Source organism: Sphaerodactylus townsendi, linkage group LG01 (genome assembly GCF_021028975.2).
Source record: "Sphaerodactylus townsendi isolate TG3544 linkage group LG01, MPM_Stown_v2.3, whole genome shotgun sequence".
Classification (NCBI taxonomy): domain Eukaryota; kingdom Metazoa; phylum Chordata; class Lepidosauria; order Squamata; family Sphaerodactylidae; genus Sphaerodactylus; species Sphaerodactylus townsendi.
The window spans coordinates 162,560,963-162,578,485 of NC_059425.1; positions in this window are offsets into that span (position 1 = coordinate 162,560,963).

Genomic DNA, 17,523 nt, shown 5'->3' on the forward strand with positions numbered 1-17,523 from the left:
CTGTAGTGGGGAAACTTCCCTCTGTTGTTTTCCCAAAGCAAACCACCATCACAACCCCAAATGGCGGTAAGTTGCCCAGGGCAGGAGGAAAATCTTTATGTGTTTCCCAGAAAGAGGGAGAAAAAACCACTGGGAAATCTCTTCAGCCTAATTCTCCCTTTGCAAGATATTATAAGGTGCTCATGGACTAAACAGACCATGCCTCTTCTTCATTTTGTTTTTACTTCAACTGTTCTCTGAACAATGATAAGGCCCAGTCTTTGTCAAATGATCATCTGAGGGAAAGTGTTAGTGTAGTAGTTAATGCCATGAGGCAGCATCAGTGGAAGGCTTCAACTCCTATGCCCTTTTGTTAACACTCCAGAGTAACTGACTGGCCACTGTGTGAGACAGGATGTTATGTTCATAGAGTGCCAGTTTGGGATCTGGGAGACCTGGGTTCAAATTTCCTGTCTCACACAGTGACCTTGGGTCAGTTGCACTTTTTCAGTTCAGCTCAACTGACCTCATAAGAGCCCAAAGTAATCCACTTTGGATCTGCAGTAAGGAGAAAGGTGGATATAAATAATGAAAATAAGTCGGTGGCTTCCTGGGACACAATGACCCATCCAATTCCCTGTCAAAAGCACTAATTTCTCTCATACAGGCTTTTTAAAACTGCCTGCTTTAAGGTATGAACGAAGCCTAGCAGTGATGCTGTGATCAGCAGCATTTTATTACCACATGTTGGGAATTTTCTGTAGTCACAGAGGCTTCAGTACAACCCAGCATAGACTCTGAGGGACAGACATAAGTCTTTTGATATACACCAGCTGACAACAAACGCAGGAGGACTTTTGTTTTTAACTTGAGTTGGGGGAAAAGATCATGCTGTCTTGTTTGCTCCATCGTCACCTCTGAGAATTAAAAATAGTCTTGAAGATGTTTTGGAAAGTCAGTGTATGAAAAAAAAAAGATATGCTTGGACCGAAACCATCTATGACAAGTTTTAGCCTAGAGTGAATTTTTATGGCTGAGTTATAAACTCCTGCAGGAAGGGGGTTATAACGGAAATACTGACAGGAATTTAACTGTAGCATTGCCTAGGAGGGCTCTTGTAATAATTGGATTTGGGGAGGGAATGCAAAACTAAATTTATAGATTCTTTTTGCCTGAGGGGTTGCCATTCATTCCTGTCTGGAGCTGCCATGGCAAAATGTAGCATCATTTCAAGGGAGGGAGAGAGAAAAGGGAAAGACAGAGAAACATTTAACAATGGGTCCTTTCGTATTGACAGCAGGGGAAAAAAACAATAATTACTTGAGCGATTAAGTGACGCATGAGGAACATGAGGTATTGCTACCTACATTGGGGAAATTTATAGAGGGAATCTTAATTTGTTGTTGTAAGCGATGTTGTGTTAGAAAGCTTGATGGCTTTGTCACTCTCGCTTTCCATTGGGTAATTCATTGGAGTGTTAAATTAAAATAAAATCAAAGACTTAAAAGGGGAAGTATTTAAGTGCTTGTCCTGCAGACCCTCCCCCTTTGGTCCAATGCTGAACCAATACCCAATTAAAACACTTTCCCATTGAGACTGACTGAATTGACTTGACCAAAGTCAAATATACTTTTACACCTCATCAAATAGAATACATTGATACCTTCTGCCATGGAGACAGATGAGTTGAACTCATCAAGAAATTAAACTCAATGGCAATATTGATGGTGTTTCCCAAAGCAAAAGACTAAACCTTGCTGTGGCCTAACCAATTCAGTATACTCACAAATATATCAGGAGACATCCATTCCAGCAGCTCATGGGTATGTTTCCTGATCAAGCCTAGCTTGTCTTAAAGATGGGATTAGCTATATTCATTCATAAGTCTTTATTGGCATAAAGAATTAGCTATATTTTTCTTTGATGGAGCATCCTTGTGTATCCTGAGGTGTTTTAAGAATAGGAAGAGGACTGCATGCTTACACTGTGGTGAAGTACAATGTCAATTATGAATGCTACAGAGAAGTAGAGGGCCCTGGAAAATTCTAAATGCTTATCACCCAATATTTTCCCTGTTCCCCAGGGTCTAAAAACAAAAAAAAATCTGAACTCTACCAATAGTGTGGTTTGTTCCCAGAGAGACATTGTTCAGAAAGACACAGTGGAAAGAATTTCTATCAGTATGAAAAACGGAGGTTTTCAACATTTCCAACATTATATTCATACTTTTTTCTAGTTTGGTTTGTAATTTAATAATTTTGATTTTTTTTATTATAGTGGTTAAAAGTGTTTTTCCCCCTCTGTTCTATTCTTTATATGTTTCCATTGTCTTCAATAGGAAAGCTATTTCCAGTTAACTTTTTTTCATCCAATTGGGACAATGTTTTCGGGAACTGTAGACCCCCCTACAACAGGACTGCAATCGCAACAAAATAACAAGACTGTAAAGAAATTAAAGACACATCATTACATTCCCAGCAGTAACACTCAATGTCCTCTCTTTTTCTTAGACATACTTATCTGCTTGTGACATGCTGAAACTGGGGATTTATGCTTTGAAGCATCTCGGGCTCAGCCAGGAGAGAGATAGCAAATCCAGTGTGGTGTAGTGGTTAAGAGCACGTGGATTCTAATCTGGACAATCAGGTTTGATTTTCCACTCCTCCACCTGAGTGGTGAAGACTTAACTGGTGAACCAGATGTGTTTCTGTACTCCTACATTCCTGCTGGGTGACCTTGGGCTAGTCTCAGTTCTTCGGAACTCTCTCAGCCCCACCTACCTCACAAGGTGTCATCCATTGGAGATGAAATTAGGAAAGATTGGACCACTCATTTCAAGAAATATCCCCAACAACAGACTGAAAAAGAAAGGTTCCCTATTTTTGCTATGACAGCTGACTTGGGGCAACCTTATAAGGTTTTCTAGGCAAGAGACGTTCCGAGGTGGTTTGCTATTGCCTGCATCCACATCACCACCCTGGTATTCCTTGGAACTCTCTTATCCAAATACTAGACAAGGTTGACCCTGCTTAGCTTCTAAAATCTAATGAAATCAGGCTCGCCTGGGGCTAGCCATGGGGCATGTTCTATTCTATTCATAGGAAAAATAAATTTTGTAGAGCATGCACAGGAGGGCCATTTGGAACTTCAAGAAAGGCAGGCAGAGTTATACCTGTGAGATCACCTATCCAAATACACTCCCCAAAGAGTATCCCCAAGTGAACTGACTTACTGGTTTCCCCAGCCCCAAAACCATCTGACTGAGCTCAACCATGACCAGAGCTTTGTTGGCTCTGGCTCCACAGACTGAGATGTTCTGCCAGGTCTATGGTTAAACAGTGATGGTTTCCATCTAGCTGGTCTCCCCCCACCTTTCCCCCTTATTTGTTGCTGAGTTTATTGTTTGTATTTTCCTTTCCTTCACTTAGACTTTTAGGTGTTGCTTTACCTGTCTGTTCCCCCTCTAACATCCTCATTATTGTATATGTTTTTATGATGCTGTCAGAATTTCTAGAATGTATACTATTGGAGATTTTAATTGTTATCTAATTGTTGTAAGTTGCCTTCATCCCAACTTGGTTGGGAAGGGTGGGTTAAAAATGGAATTGAAAAAATATACCAGCTATCTACAATGCCACCAAAAGTTGCATCCTTCTAAGCCCATTGACTTTAATGGACTTAGAAAGGACTGAATTGCTAAACTTGCATTTGGCATCCGACACAGCATAGGAATGGCAAACAGCAATATAAAGAATGCAATATAAAGAAAATCCATACATTTGCAGGGGGTGGGTGGGTGGGTGGGAGGTAGAAAGCACTATTTATACACCAGTGGTGCAAAAAAAGACTTGTGGGTTCCTTTCCCACAAAATCAAAGTAGTGACATTCAAATGTAACTAACCAGTTTCTAAGGCCTTTGCATTGTATCTGGCTTGACACAGAGGTAGCGCCCCCAGGCGCTTACGTTCCACAAGCGCCGCTGCTGCAGCATGGCAGCGGCGACTATCTTCCACTCCCCAAGTGACCTCAGGCGCTAAACAACCCTTTAAAGGGTTGTTGTTGGGAAAGGCGTCTTCCTGCTTGGCCCGGTCGCGAACAGCGCCGCCCAGGGCGCTTGTATTCCCCCTCCTCCTCCCACTTACGTATCCTGCTCGTGCGTCTCGCGAGCGTGTAGCCCGCCCACCTGTCCCCGACCTCCGGGGGTCGGAGGGCAGCGTGAAGCGAACTCGCGGCGCCAGGTAATAGTCGAAGAATTTTAAGCGACTTTCGATCTTGAACGCCTGCATACGGCCTCCCCTACGCCTGCTTTCGCCGCTTTCACGTCTTGAGCAGGCATCCCGCCGCCCGTGAGGAAACTCTACCGCCCGGCGTGGAAGTGACCCGAACGTGCAGAAACGGCCTAAAAGTCAGTCATTGCCAAGTTCCAATGTCCCGCACATGTCTTTTTTAATCTTTTTGACCACATATTCTCTGAGAGTTCCTTGCTCAGAACTTAATCCCCAGACATACATGACCCTGATTTAGATTGGGACTATGAGGACCTACACTATTTTCACCATCCTGCACAATTTCCCTGGACTGAAAGCAACACCTAAATGTTGTTATTTGACCCACTAGAAAAGCTTACACTTAGTCAAGTCATTCACTTTTCCCAACAGAGCAGTTAGTGGGGCTTCTAAGGGCTACTTCAGGTTGGAAAAATGGCATGAGGTTTAAACCCCACACACAATAGTCCCAATCTGATTTGAGCCCATGTCTGCCTAAGCACTGATTTCTGAGCATGGAACTTGTCAAGAAACTTGCCTTTCTCTGGCTGTTTCTTGGCTTTTCAAAACTTTGGTTCAGATTTTTGGACCTTGTAAAATTCCAGAAGGCTCCTCTCTGGAAACTGAGTGATTTTCAACTTCAAGAGAGATAAGGAAAAAGATGACATCAGACAGGTGCAGCTGGGATCATAGGGCCTAGAACTTTCACGGCCAGGAATAAGGAGGGAGTTTTTCTCCCCTTGCATTCTATTTAATTAGAGGGAAAACCTTGGATGGGGGAGTGTGTTGCTTGATTTTGACCACATACTAGCTACAAAAGTATGTGGTAATGTCTCTTAGCAGCACACCTGATTGCTCAATCAGAATCAGACCAACTGGTGTCAACCTAGCATAAAGGAAGATCTAGTCTGTACTTTGGGGGCAGACCCTTCTAAATACCTATCCTTTGAGTCATCCTTTTGTCTGGGATGGGGCTTGTGTGGCTGGATACCTGCTCTTGGACTTTGGACTTTGAAACTTTAACTGTGTTTCAGTCTGATCAGGTAACACCTGGGTCAGAGGATCAAAACGCCAAAAAGCAGTATTTTAGGATGGCTATAAGGATTTTATCATGTTCTTCCTTGGTCTGTACTGCTCATTCCTTCGCACACTTTTTGCACCTTTTTTGTTGATAAAATTTATTAATTATACATCTGGGGTGTTATTTGTGTACCTTGGCTGACATTGGCTTGAGCAGTGCCCCCTCACTGCTCTTTGCCCTTGTGCTGCTCCATCAGGGTCCCCCTCATATTGAGGGGCCCGCCGTCCCCCTTCTTGGGGTAGGTTTTAATTGGGGTTTTCTGGACACCTCTTGCTTATTTATTTATTAATTATTAACCGCTGTTTTATAAGAGTTTTTAAGATGTTTTATTGATTATTAACGAGATGGAGCCTATGTGTTTGTGTACTGTATATGATTTGCTCCTGTTTAATATTGTTTGATTCTTGTTGTTCACCGCCCAGAGCCCTTCGGGGATCAGGCAGTATAGAAATTGAAGAAATAAATAAATAAAAATAAATAAATAAACTACCAAAGTAAGTAATTGATTTTGGGAAGTTAAGTTTGCAAGTGTTCCACCTTGCAGTGCCCACTTCTTGAGTAAGACCCAGATGGACTAGAGACTTCGCTGCTCACTTTGCTAGCTCATAGTTAATGTTAAGGGCTGGTGGTGGCTTATTAGTAGTAAGGATTGACTCTTCAGTTTTATGTTTTATTTTGTCTGTACCTGACACTACACTCTTGACAGAACTCTGAGTGCACGTGGATTCAACAGTCCTCATTGTGTCAAACCAAGAGGTGTGGGCTTTGAACTGCAATTAGTCCCTTAGTCTCATCTCTAGATACAGAGGACACTTGCCAAAGGAAATGGATTAAAATGTATTAGAAGACTGGAGAAGCCTCTCATGGATTTACCTGAAACTATGTTATGTTTTGTATCTGTGTTGTGGGCAATGAATTGAGTATTGTTTAAGGCTAATAGTTCACAATACCAAAGTCACTTTTGTGCTGTTAAAATCATATTCTTTTTGAGCCAGCACACTTGAACCTGATTTCAGAACTGATAAATGAGCCCATTTCAAGAGAAGAACCCATCATCAATAATGCTGTATGTAATCTACATTGCAGCAGATGGATGTATTTGGTTCTCTTAATATTTTATGACAGGAAAGTAATGAAATTTGTGAGCTGTGACTCTGCCTGGCATAAAGGAAAGAATGAAAGGAGTTATTTACAGAAGTAGCAGTTAAACAGCATTTTTAGAATACAGTTCCAGAGATACAAGTTTTGAGCACATGTGTGGGCTACACAAAGTGTGACATGCAGTTCTGTATTTCTTTCTCCCAATGAGAATGTTTAAAGTGAACATCAGTGCTATGTGACTGTGAAATTAGCAGAGGGGAAATAGGCTGGTCTCCCCACCCCCCACAATTATTTCAGAGCTTTGATTTCAATGAAATCTCAGAAATAAAAACTATTTATAATGTGTATACATCCACATCGTATGAACAGCATAACTTTTGTCAATTTTTTATTATTATTTCCTTTCCTGTTATTTGTATATTTAAAACACCTCTTCCAGGAGATCTCCATCTGCACAGGTGGGAAAACATACGGGTCTTTAAAATACAGGTGGAAAAACAGATTGGGAGAGTGGGAAGATATGGGAGGTGCCATGGCCAGTGACAGAGCTTATGCTTTTCACACAAAAAATCCCAGATTCAGCCCATGACATCTCCAGTTTAAGGCCATGAGGCCATGAGGTAGGTTACTTTGGTGAGTATGACAACATATTGCAATTAGTCTCATAACAATAATGTTTATGGTTGTACTAGAAAAAGAAACAGCCCATGGAAGGGTAATTGGGATTTACTGAAACACTGAACCGGATAATCTAAGCTTGCCTGAAAAGAAGATGAACAAGTCGAAAGCATTAGCATTTTTACTGTGTTGGATTTCAGTTTATTGGTGACACGCATCACTTGTTCGCCATGCCTCTCATTTCCAGTTGTATTTGCATTGACACTCTGGCTTGTTGAAACCAGTAGAAGAAATAGCTGTGGCTGAAAATGAAGTATTCACTGGGTCTGGTCACTAGCAGTGGAATCCTAAGCACAGTTATATGCTTCTTAGTCCATTGAACTCTGGGGCTCAGAAGGGTATAATTTTGATAAGTATTCTGCTTTATTGTGACACAGTTCTGAATTTTGTGGCTTACTATCAATAAGCATTTCAAAATGGAAACATGCTTTTTTAATGCAAAGAAAAAACATGGCCCGCTGCTGGACTGGGCATGCCCGTTGTGGGTGGATGGGACCCGGCCACAGTTGCGCTGCCGCCAGAAAGGGCAGCCAGGCAGCTTCAGGATCTGACTGCGCACGCATACGGGTCAGGTCCTGGAGGACCATCACGGGGGCCTGAGAAAAGCCAACAGCATATGCGGGCGACAACTGGTGCCCACATACTTAAGGGGCCAGCCACATGAGCAATGCCATTGTCGCCCGGCTGGCCCAAAGATGGACCCACCCACCCATCCCTGTCTTGCATGCTTTATATATGGTTTGCTGTGTTTGCTTTTGTTATGTCATAGCCAGTTGGTGGGTTGTGCATGGGTGGTGATCAATGAGAAAAGGGGAACTGAGGAAGCTCTTTTGTTGGAACGTCCCCATAAGGGGCAAGGGTAGAGCGATCCAGAGATCAGGACGCCCGACAGAGGCTACCAGGCTCATGCCCTAGTGACAGATTGGAACGGGCGCCGGGAAGGGGTCCATCGCTCACCTGGTGCCCATGTCCAAATCTGGCCTGTCACGGTTCATTCCTTCAGCAGGTGGACTGAGGAATTCACTTGCCTCTGGGAAACAGCAGTTGGGCTGCCCAGATGGTCGGATCACCACCAATGCTGTGCCAATCCTCTTCCTGTTAACCATAATTGCGACAGGGGGCAGGGCACATGGTGAGCTCCGTTGGGTAAGAATGTATGCCCTGGGCTGGCTGGGCGGCTGAGCCACACCTGGCCCTGATCGCATGATACGCATGAGCTGGAAGGGTGGAGCACGTTCCCTATATATTAGGCAGTACACGGATGCTATGGCCTCTTCGACGCCTGGAGCAAAATTGACCCACCCACCCTCCCTATTTTAGGGTTGGGTTGGGCTGCTCTGTTCATTGCAGCCCTGGCGGTTTGGGCAGAAGAGCACATCCTTTTGGGAGGCCGGGCTTGTGCATGGACCTCCTCACATTTGGGGGCCTCCTTGAGAGGCTTGGGGTGGGGTGGGCTCATGGTCATGCTGTGGAGGCCTCTTCAAATTTGAGTGACACCCCAGCAGTTAGGGGGCCACCAAGGGTGGGTGCCCTGGTGGTCCTGACCTTTCTGTCCTTCCCAATATGGATTGGGATGGTCCCAGGGTCAGCCAGGGGCGCTGACCAGCCGGTGAATGGATGTGCTCCTCTTGTGTATCCCGCTTCCGCCTTAAGGATGTAAATAATAATAAAAGGGCTGCAGACCAATTTATTCCAAGTACGTGTCTTGTGGTTATTCACCCGAAAGCATTTGTACATCTGGGCACAAATATATCCGGCTATGGCCAATTTATTTACAAAGAAAGGTATGGCATCATTATTCAACCAAATATGGGGTTTCAAAAGGCTTGGGCTAGCAGGGTCCTGCCTCAGCACGCAGTTGTCCTGTGGCATTGGCTACTTCTCCAAACTATTGGCCATTGAAGAGATGGTCCTTTGCATAAGGTTATTTAAACACTCACCGGTTCAGCTCATGCCTTATGTCCTATTCATCAGTCACAAACAAGATGCTGATTTTGCAATGTTCTATTTAGTTGTTCTTTACCAATGCAAGAGATTACTTCACTTTCCTAACAGTTCAGTGAACATGAAAAAAGATTATGGAAGCAATTTTATAGCTTCCTGGTATAACATTTCTTTCACTTGCAGAACAGCTTTACCTGGGAGATTAAACGTTAGAGACTTAGGCCCGTTCCACATGGGCCACATGAGCTGCGGTGCACCAGCATACTTGATGCTACTGCACCCCCCAGGGCCATTCGGACACTGTCCTGCAAATGGCGCCGGTGCCCCAGTGGCTGCCATTCACATGGGGCCTGCTGCTTCAGGTCCCCTCTTACCTTCTCTCGGCTACTGTCACTCTGCAGAAGCCAGGGGACACGCCCCCATGGCCATGGTGACGCCTCTGGGGCCAGAGCCCAGGATGTGTGTCCCCTGGGCTCTGAAGGTGGACAGAAGCCAAGAGAAGGTAAGAGGGGAACTTAAGCAGCTCAGGGGAAATGGCGGCATCAACCTGGTGCTGTTTGCTTGGCACCTGATAGACACAGCCATTTTTCAAAAGACTCGCTCATTGAGAGAGTCAGAAAAATGCCATTGTCGGGGAGGTGGGCTGTTGTGGCTTCACTTCAGCTGTGTCTGCTGTGCGAAGTTCTCCCCCACAACAGCATTTTTACCAGCCCCACGACTGTCATGTCCCATGCGGAACAGGCCTATGTGCTACTCCAAACACTGAGCTAGTTTTGAGGGTATTTTCACTGAATAAAAAGCAGTCATGTGTTCTTACACTACAGTAGTGATGGAACAATTAAAGAGGTGGAAGAGAAACCCACTGTTTTGATAATGGTTCAGTCCGTATATGAGAATGTTTCATCCCTTAAAATAGGAAAGTGTAGTGACTAGAATGTTGAGTAAGGTCTTTTTCACACCCTACACTTACCCTATTTCGAAGGTGTTTTTGATCCCTACGTTTTCTACAAAGTTTGTCTGCATTCTCCTCCACAGAACATTGTTTCCTGACTGCTATCTTTTTGTTTGTTTGTTTGTTTGTTTCTTCTCCATTCAAACACTGTAACAATTCATAGCATCACTGATTCAATGATCCAAAAAAAAGTGGGGGGGAGAGAATGCAAGAAATTATTAAAAAATAAGAGAGGGATGAAGCAATGAAGTGAGAGACAGAAAAAATGTCAGACCAATAGCTGAAGGGGAAGTTGTGTGACTGCACAGGGGGCATGGATAACAGCCAGGCTTTTTGGTGGTGAAAAAAACCATTTCAGTATGATTGTACTGTGAGGGAAGTCAGCTCAGAAACATTTCAAGGAAGTGTTTCCAGACACAACAAAGCAAAACTTTGTTGAAAACATATTCAAAACCGAACCAGGGAGTGGGGTGGGGAACATTCAGAACTCTATGTAAAAATCGAGGCATTGGTGGGCTGGAGATTTCATAAGTGACTTGTGAGAAAAAAAACTAAGGTCCTTTCCGCACGGCCATGCGGACGCCCCCACCCCGGCAGGGATTCTGCCGGTGCAGGGGTGGGGGCCGTTCGCACAGAAGTGTGCGAGCGGCCTCCGCACGGAGCCGCCTCTTCCCCATCCCTCTCACACTCACCTCGTCACCGTCGTCGCCCTGCTGGCCTCCGTAGACCCGCCCACACTGCCCTCCAACCTCCACGGGTCAGAGGACAGCGAGGGAGGGCCTTCGGAGGCCAGCAGGGCGATGACGGCGACGAGGTGAGTGGGAGAGGGACGGGGACAACAGCGCATTCCCAGCAGTGCCGTTCGCACCGCACCGCCGGGAATGCGCTGTTGTGCCAAAAACCTCCCTCCAGGAGGGAGGTTTTTGGAGGCGGCCTGAGGCCGCCCTGAGGGAGGGGGAAGGGAGCCAGGTCAGCGCTGCTGCGTTTTGGCAGCGCCGCCTGTGCAAACGGGCGTTATTGGCCCGTGCAGAAAGGGCCTAAGATTGAGAGATTCAGGTAGAAATCCTTAATCAGTCATGATGCCTGCTACATGATCTTGAACCAGTAACACATATATTCTTCTTCTAATGTCAACTGAACCTATCTCACAAAGTTGTGAGGAACTATATCAGTTACCCTAAGTTTGTTGGAGAAAGAATGGGATGAAAAATAAATAACAAATACTGTCTCCTTACATGACTCTCTTTGTAGAGAGCGTAGTGAACTACAGACAGGGTACACAAAGCTACCGAAGTCTTACTGTTCTGGATAACCTATGAGAAATGATGTTTGCTCTTGTTGATGAGACTGCCATCCTTGCCAGATGATGTAAGTTTACCCATGATACGGAAAGTAGACTTTCCAGTTTTTCTAAGAGCCTCTCATCAACAGGAGGTACTGTGGTGAACAAGACATTTCCAGTTTCATTGGAACATTTATTAAATGTTTCTTCAAGTCAACAAGTATGAATTTCAGACCAATTTCTTATACTGATATTTGTCTGGCAAATAACAGCTCACCAAAGATTTGCTATCTCTCCAGAATGGGAGAGCATATCAACAGTTCTAAAAATTTAAATTTCTTTCATGAGAGTACAGCTGACAGAACAGAGTTCCCAAGGAATTTATCCAAATGGCCATCAGTCACGTTCCAAGATGTAGCCGATCTGATTGGGTGCTTAAAATCCAGAAAAATCCAGAAAGGCCCTGGACCCAGATATTATTACCACAGTTCTAAAAATAAAGGGAGTCTTTCTCCTCACAAATGTGTACATATTGCCTATTGCCCCTCTTTCCAACTACTGATGATAAACTGAAATATATGTTCTTGGCTGAATCACCATATCATGTGTCCTCTGATGTAAGACTAACAGCCCAATCCTGAGGGCTCCAGCAGCTGGGGACAGGGCTTCTGCTGCACCACCATGCTGACTTCAGAGGCTGCAAACACCAGAAACTCCCCGGCTGCCTGAAAGTCCTCCATAGCCCCAAACAGACTTATACCACCCTTTGGGATGGTGTAAGTCTGAGGGCTATGCTGGGGGTGTTCCTGGGTCCAAAGCCCAGTGGAAGCCGACTAAAGTCAGTTTCACCCCTCAGAATGCTCCAGCCTGCCCTCAGCCATGCCGGCATACAGATTTAGGCTGAGAAGCATGGGCTCTCCTGGGTTGGAAGCAGTTGAGTCTCGTGGCACCCTCCCGCCTCCCAGTTTGCTCTCCCCACTGACATGCATGCCACTTACACTGGCAACATGGACAAACAAGCCCAATTTGCCCCTGCCTCCAGACTGGCTGTAAAGATTGTGGTTGGATAGCAAAATATTTTCCAAAATTGCATTTGAACCTTCACCTAGCAGAACTTGGACAGCACGTAAATAACAAACTTGGGAATACAGTCTTCTTTGAAAATGCTTCTAGAAATAAAAAAAATAGAAAAGGCAATAAAAACCTGATTCAGAACTATGACTGGAGCTTCAGAATACTTCATTTACTACATTTAGTAAGGCAGTCTTATTCCAGAGAATATTTGGAGGGGAATGAATTCATTGTCTCAGCAGGCTTGGCCGTGCTAATCCTGTCTGTTTTAAATGTTCCAAATCTGAATGCTTTTCAACTGTAATTTGTATATTTTAATCTGTTTTTAATTCCGTTAATTGTACTATTTTTATGTCTTCGCAATTTAGTTGCACCATTGTCAAAGGCTTTCACGGCCGGATTCAACTGGTTCTGGTGGGTTTTTTGGACTGTGTGGCTATGGTCTGGTGGACCCACCAGACCATGGCCACACAGCCCGGAAAACCCACCAGAACTAGTTGCACCATTGTTCACTGCCTTGAATTCAAGGAGAGATGAGACGGGATAGAAAGTTTTTTTAATAAATGTATACAATACTAACTTAGTATTCCTTAACATTAATTCACTCATCCAATTATAAGGGAAGGCAGAAAATACCCAAGAAAACTAAAAAAACCAGGGCTAAGAAAACAAGACTCTGACCGGACCAAAGTTAGTCATCAGACTGTCCATATCTACAGTAACTGATGACACACATTTGCCATGTAAACATTTCTGCTTCTGAGGTTGCTGGCATGTAGAAACACTCTGTATTCTAATCACTCTGTATTCTAAGTTTGGGTACCCTTTCCAGCTGGGGTAATGGACAGCACCAAAATTCTACAGCAGGTGCCAAAATTTCATCTGTTGCCAAGATTTTATGAAATTGCAGCCGTTTTTCCCTTGCTATAAAATGCTTACGAAATCTGCAGTACAGTGAGAACTTTTTCTCCAGCCACCCTGGTGGGACTGACCTTTCCACACGCATTGATACACAATAAATTTCTTAAGGCTATTCTCCAAGTCTGTTTTTGGTCTTGCATCCAGTTGTGAGCCTGAAATCCCCTGTACAATCAGTCCATGAACCTCTCTCACTCACTGTGTGTTTGGGTAATCTATACTTAATATAAAATTTTGATTGCAAAGCTTTATTGGCAAGGAGATTACTGCATGTCAGAGGTGTACTTCAGCAACAATTACAAAGGAAGATGAGATTGTTGTGATTGGAGACCCTGAAGCAGGGGCAACTATTTCCCCACAAGGGAAAAGCCTGAGAAAACAGGAACCTGGGTTCAACCGGAAAACCAGTCCATTTGACATACCACATCAAATAGAGCTGATGAATGGATGTTATAAAAACTTGATGGGGGGGGAAATGTGGGTTGTGCACCACAGGACGTCATTGGCAGAGCTAGAGTATCACCAAAGGAGAGGCAGGATTCCTAACTCTGAAATGGGGGAGCTTTTCACCTAAGTGTGTCCGGGCGCGGCCCTGTCCCCAAGCGCCCAGACTCAGCACAGCGGGCAGGGCAAGGGCTGGCAAAGGGAGAGACAGCAGGATAACAGCAGACAGAGTAAAAGCCAGCAGAGTGAGTGTTGGCAGGGAGGGGCCTCTCACAGCTGAACCGGCTGTGAGAGAGAGTGATGAGCTGCAGCTGGACCAAGAGGAGGAGTAGATAAAAGGAGAAGGGAAAGGGGCCTCTGGAGCTGCCGCTGCAGCAGGGACTGGGGAGGGCATTGGCAGGGGAAGGGAGTGGTAGAGAGACAAGGAGCTTAGAAGGGGTTGCTGCCCAGCGCTGTGGGGAAACAGGCTGGTGAGCCCTGGGCTTCACACTGGCTGCTCACCCACCCCAACCCCTGTGAAGCATAACAGGGTGGGGCAAGGAAGCTGGGGAAGGGGAGAAGCAATCAGAGGGCTCTCTTCTGTGAGGCAACAGAGAGAGGGAGAGGGAGAGGGGTCAGGCAAGCTGGTGGCTCTGGCAAACAGCGCCGGGACCCCAGGCCAGGGTACGGGAGGAGGGTACAAGGCGTGGCCTAACGCAAAGGCGCACAATGAGCCAAGACTGTTCCCTTAGCCCTCAGGGCCAGGCTAAAAGGCTCTTTTGATCGTCTGGGGAGTCCAACCCCTAGGTCAGGGAAGGTGGGTTGGTACGGCCACTTGCGGGGCCGGGGCAACTAGGGGAAACGCCACAAAGTGGGAAGAAATTTTAAAAGGTGACATCTTCCTTTCTTCTGGATTCAAACGCTTTCCCCAGATGTTGTGATTAGTGAGCCTCATCCCCCTCTATAACAGATGGTGGGGGATGGGGATATCTTTACTCCATCTAAGGGCGTTTCCCCACTTGCCACGACCCCCCTATGTCGCGACCCCCCTCGCGCTGATCTCAGCGTGTGTCATTTCTGGCGCGCGCCCGGGCTTCCCCATGACCCTGCGCAGAGGCGCCAGGAATGATGCACACTGAGGGGGCGTGACAGCAGCAGCATCGGGGCGGCTGTGTTGTTGCTGCCCCTGTGGTGGGGAGTACCGGGGGACCCCGCGCTACTTGCCTACAGTAGCGCGCACCTAATGGTAAGTGGGAAAACGCCCTAAGATAACTGTCTTGTGATGTAGTTATTTGGTCTTATAAATAAATAAATCCACCAGATCACGGCCAAACAGCCCAGAAAATCCACCAGAACTGTGATAGCTGTTTCCCATGTATATGCTCTAATTTAATCTGTAGTAATAAAGCTTTTCTCCTAATGAAGAAAGCGGACTAGATCTCACATTTTAACCACATGCTGAAGACACACACACAGGGGGGAGCTAAAATAATTCAAAACGCTGCCCTTTGTAGTTCCTCAGAAGCCAATCTTTGAGTACCCCAAGGCACTGGTTATTTGAGAGTCTTGGTTTTTATATCTTGGGGTGGTGGCAACAAAGAGGAAATACATTTTTACACACAGGCATACACACAACTTGCATGTGAGAACACAAAGACCCAGGGTGAAATCGTGACAGGGATGAGCAAGGAAAAAGCCCTAGTTTGTTTAAATTTTAGCCAAGGAAATCAGCAAGATCTACATGGGAAATGTGGGATACATGTCAAGGGAAGGAAAATCAGTTCTACAAAATCAGTTCTCCATCAAAAAAAAAAGTCCCACTTAATAGTCTGAAATGCAGTTGAAGTATCTCTAATGGGAAATGAGCATTACAATGAAAGGCCAGTGAGGCTGATAGCTTTGTTTATTTGGCTGCATTATCAATAGAATATATTAAATGTTTCGACATAAATGGTCCTCTGTCTAACAGTTTTGATCCAATAAAAGAAACTATCTAGATGCAAGCCAGGAAATTAACATGGCTTCAGCTGCTGGAAGAATTCTGATCAAAGCTTGTCTGATTTGAAAGTGCCATGCCATGACGACCAACAATTTCACATACAAGTATTACTACAACTCCTAGTAATAATTTGTCATTGTGTTCTAATTTGTTCCTAGTGTTCAGATCTACAGTGTTACTAAATTAATGCCAATAATAAATAAACTCTGACAAACATTCTCTGAAGGGGGAAAATTGTCACATAGGAGATCTGAAATGACTCTTGCTTCTAATGAAGAGGTATATTTTAAGCTCAAAACACTTCAGGCAGAGCATATTCTCTGAAACATTTCTGTAATCAAGGTGCTGAGGCAGCTCTTGCCTCTTCTCTTGTGGGGCTGTAATAAGTCTGGTGCTTCCTTCTTTCTTTTTCTTAGACATACTTATCTGCTTGTGACATGCTGGAATTGGGGATTTATGGGCTTTGAAGCATCTCAGGCTAAGCCAGGAGAGGGATAGCAAATCCAGTGGGGTGTAGTGGTTAAGAGCAAGTGGATTCTAATCTGGTATATCAGGTTTGATTTCCCACTCCTCCACCTGAGTGGCAAAGGCTTAACTGGTGAACCAGATGTGTTTCTGTACTCCTACATTCTTGCTGAGTGACCTTGGGCTAGTCTCAGTTCTTTGGAACTCTCTCAGCCCCACCTACCTCACAAGGTGTCTGTTGTGGGGAGAGGGAGGGAAAGGAGCTTGCAAGTCACCTTGAGTCTCCTTACAGGAGAGAAAGGTGAGGTATACATCCAAATTCTTCTCTTCTTCTTCCTCATGAAGAATAGTTCTATCAGTGGCTATTAGTCATAACTATGCCATGGCATAAATTTTCCTATTGAAGGGCAGTGTACTTTTGAATACCTGTTGTGGTGGCCAACTAACAAAGAACAGCTTTTGTGTAGTCCGAGCCAGACTTCAACACAAATTGAGTAAACTACAGTTTACAAAATGATAGAATAATGTACATTTTTTCTAATGTTTAAGAGCCTCTGTAATTTGGCATTACTTTGGGTGTTAGCATTAGGCATGTGCACACAAAAGCTGAGAAAAACTCGGATTTGGGTATACTGAACCTAAAAAGTTTTAGGATTCCCAATTTTTCCCAAATATTCAGACCAGTGTAGGTTTTTTTTCAGGAATATAAAAGAAGTCTCCACTATAGGCCATAGGGAATCTTTGCAGAATAGCTGGTGGTGACTGTTCTTTTTACAGCATTTTTTGGCATTGGGATTTGCCAGCTACTGTTCAAAGGCTTTTTTTTTGTTTGCTTTGGCATTGCTGACTGCACACCCCTATTTAGCATATCTTAATCTGGCCCTGAGTATACTGTTTTAGAAATATCTTCATAGGGTAAGGTTTCCAGGTCACCATCTGGTAATCTTTCTCTTACCTTTACAATAGCAATCTTAAGCAGGTTTGCTCAGAAGTAAGTCCCATTTTATTTAGCAAGGCTTATTAAATGTTATGTAAAGGTTCTTAGCATTGCAGCCAAAACCCTTGAATGAACAAGGGAGGGATTCCTCCCACACATTCCTCCCTCGATCCTGTCCAAATTGCACCACAGATTTTCAAAAAATATATGACATTCCAGTTCACCTCTGGATAGTTACACATTGGAGGAAAGATTCAATCTTCAAAAGGTGGAAATAGAAGAGTAAATAAATAGATCCACGATGAAACCACATTGAGTTGTAGTGAGAGAGATGAGATAATTAAAAGATAAATGGATAATTAAAAGATAACAGAGAGTAAATGAACCCTCTGTTAATTTGAGTGCCATAATTAAATGTGTGTGTACTT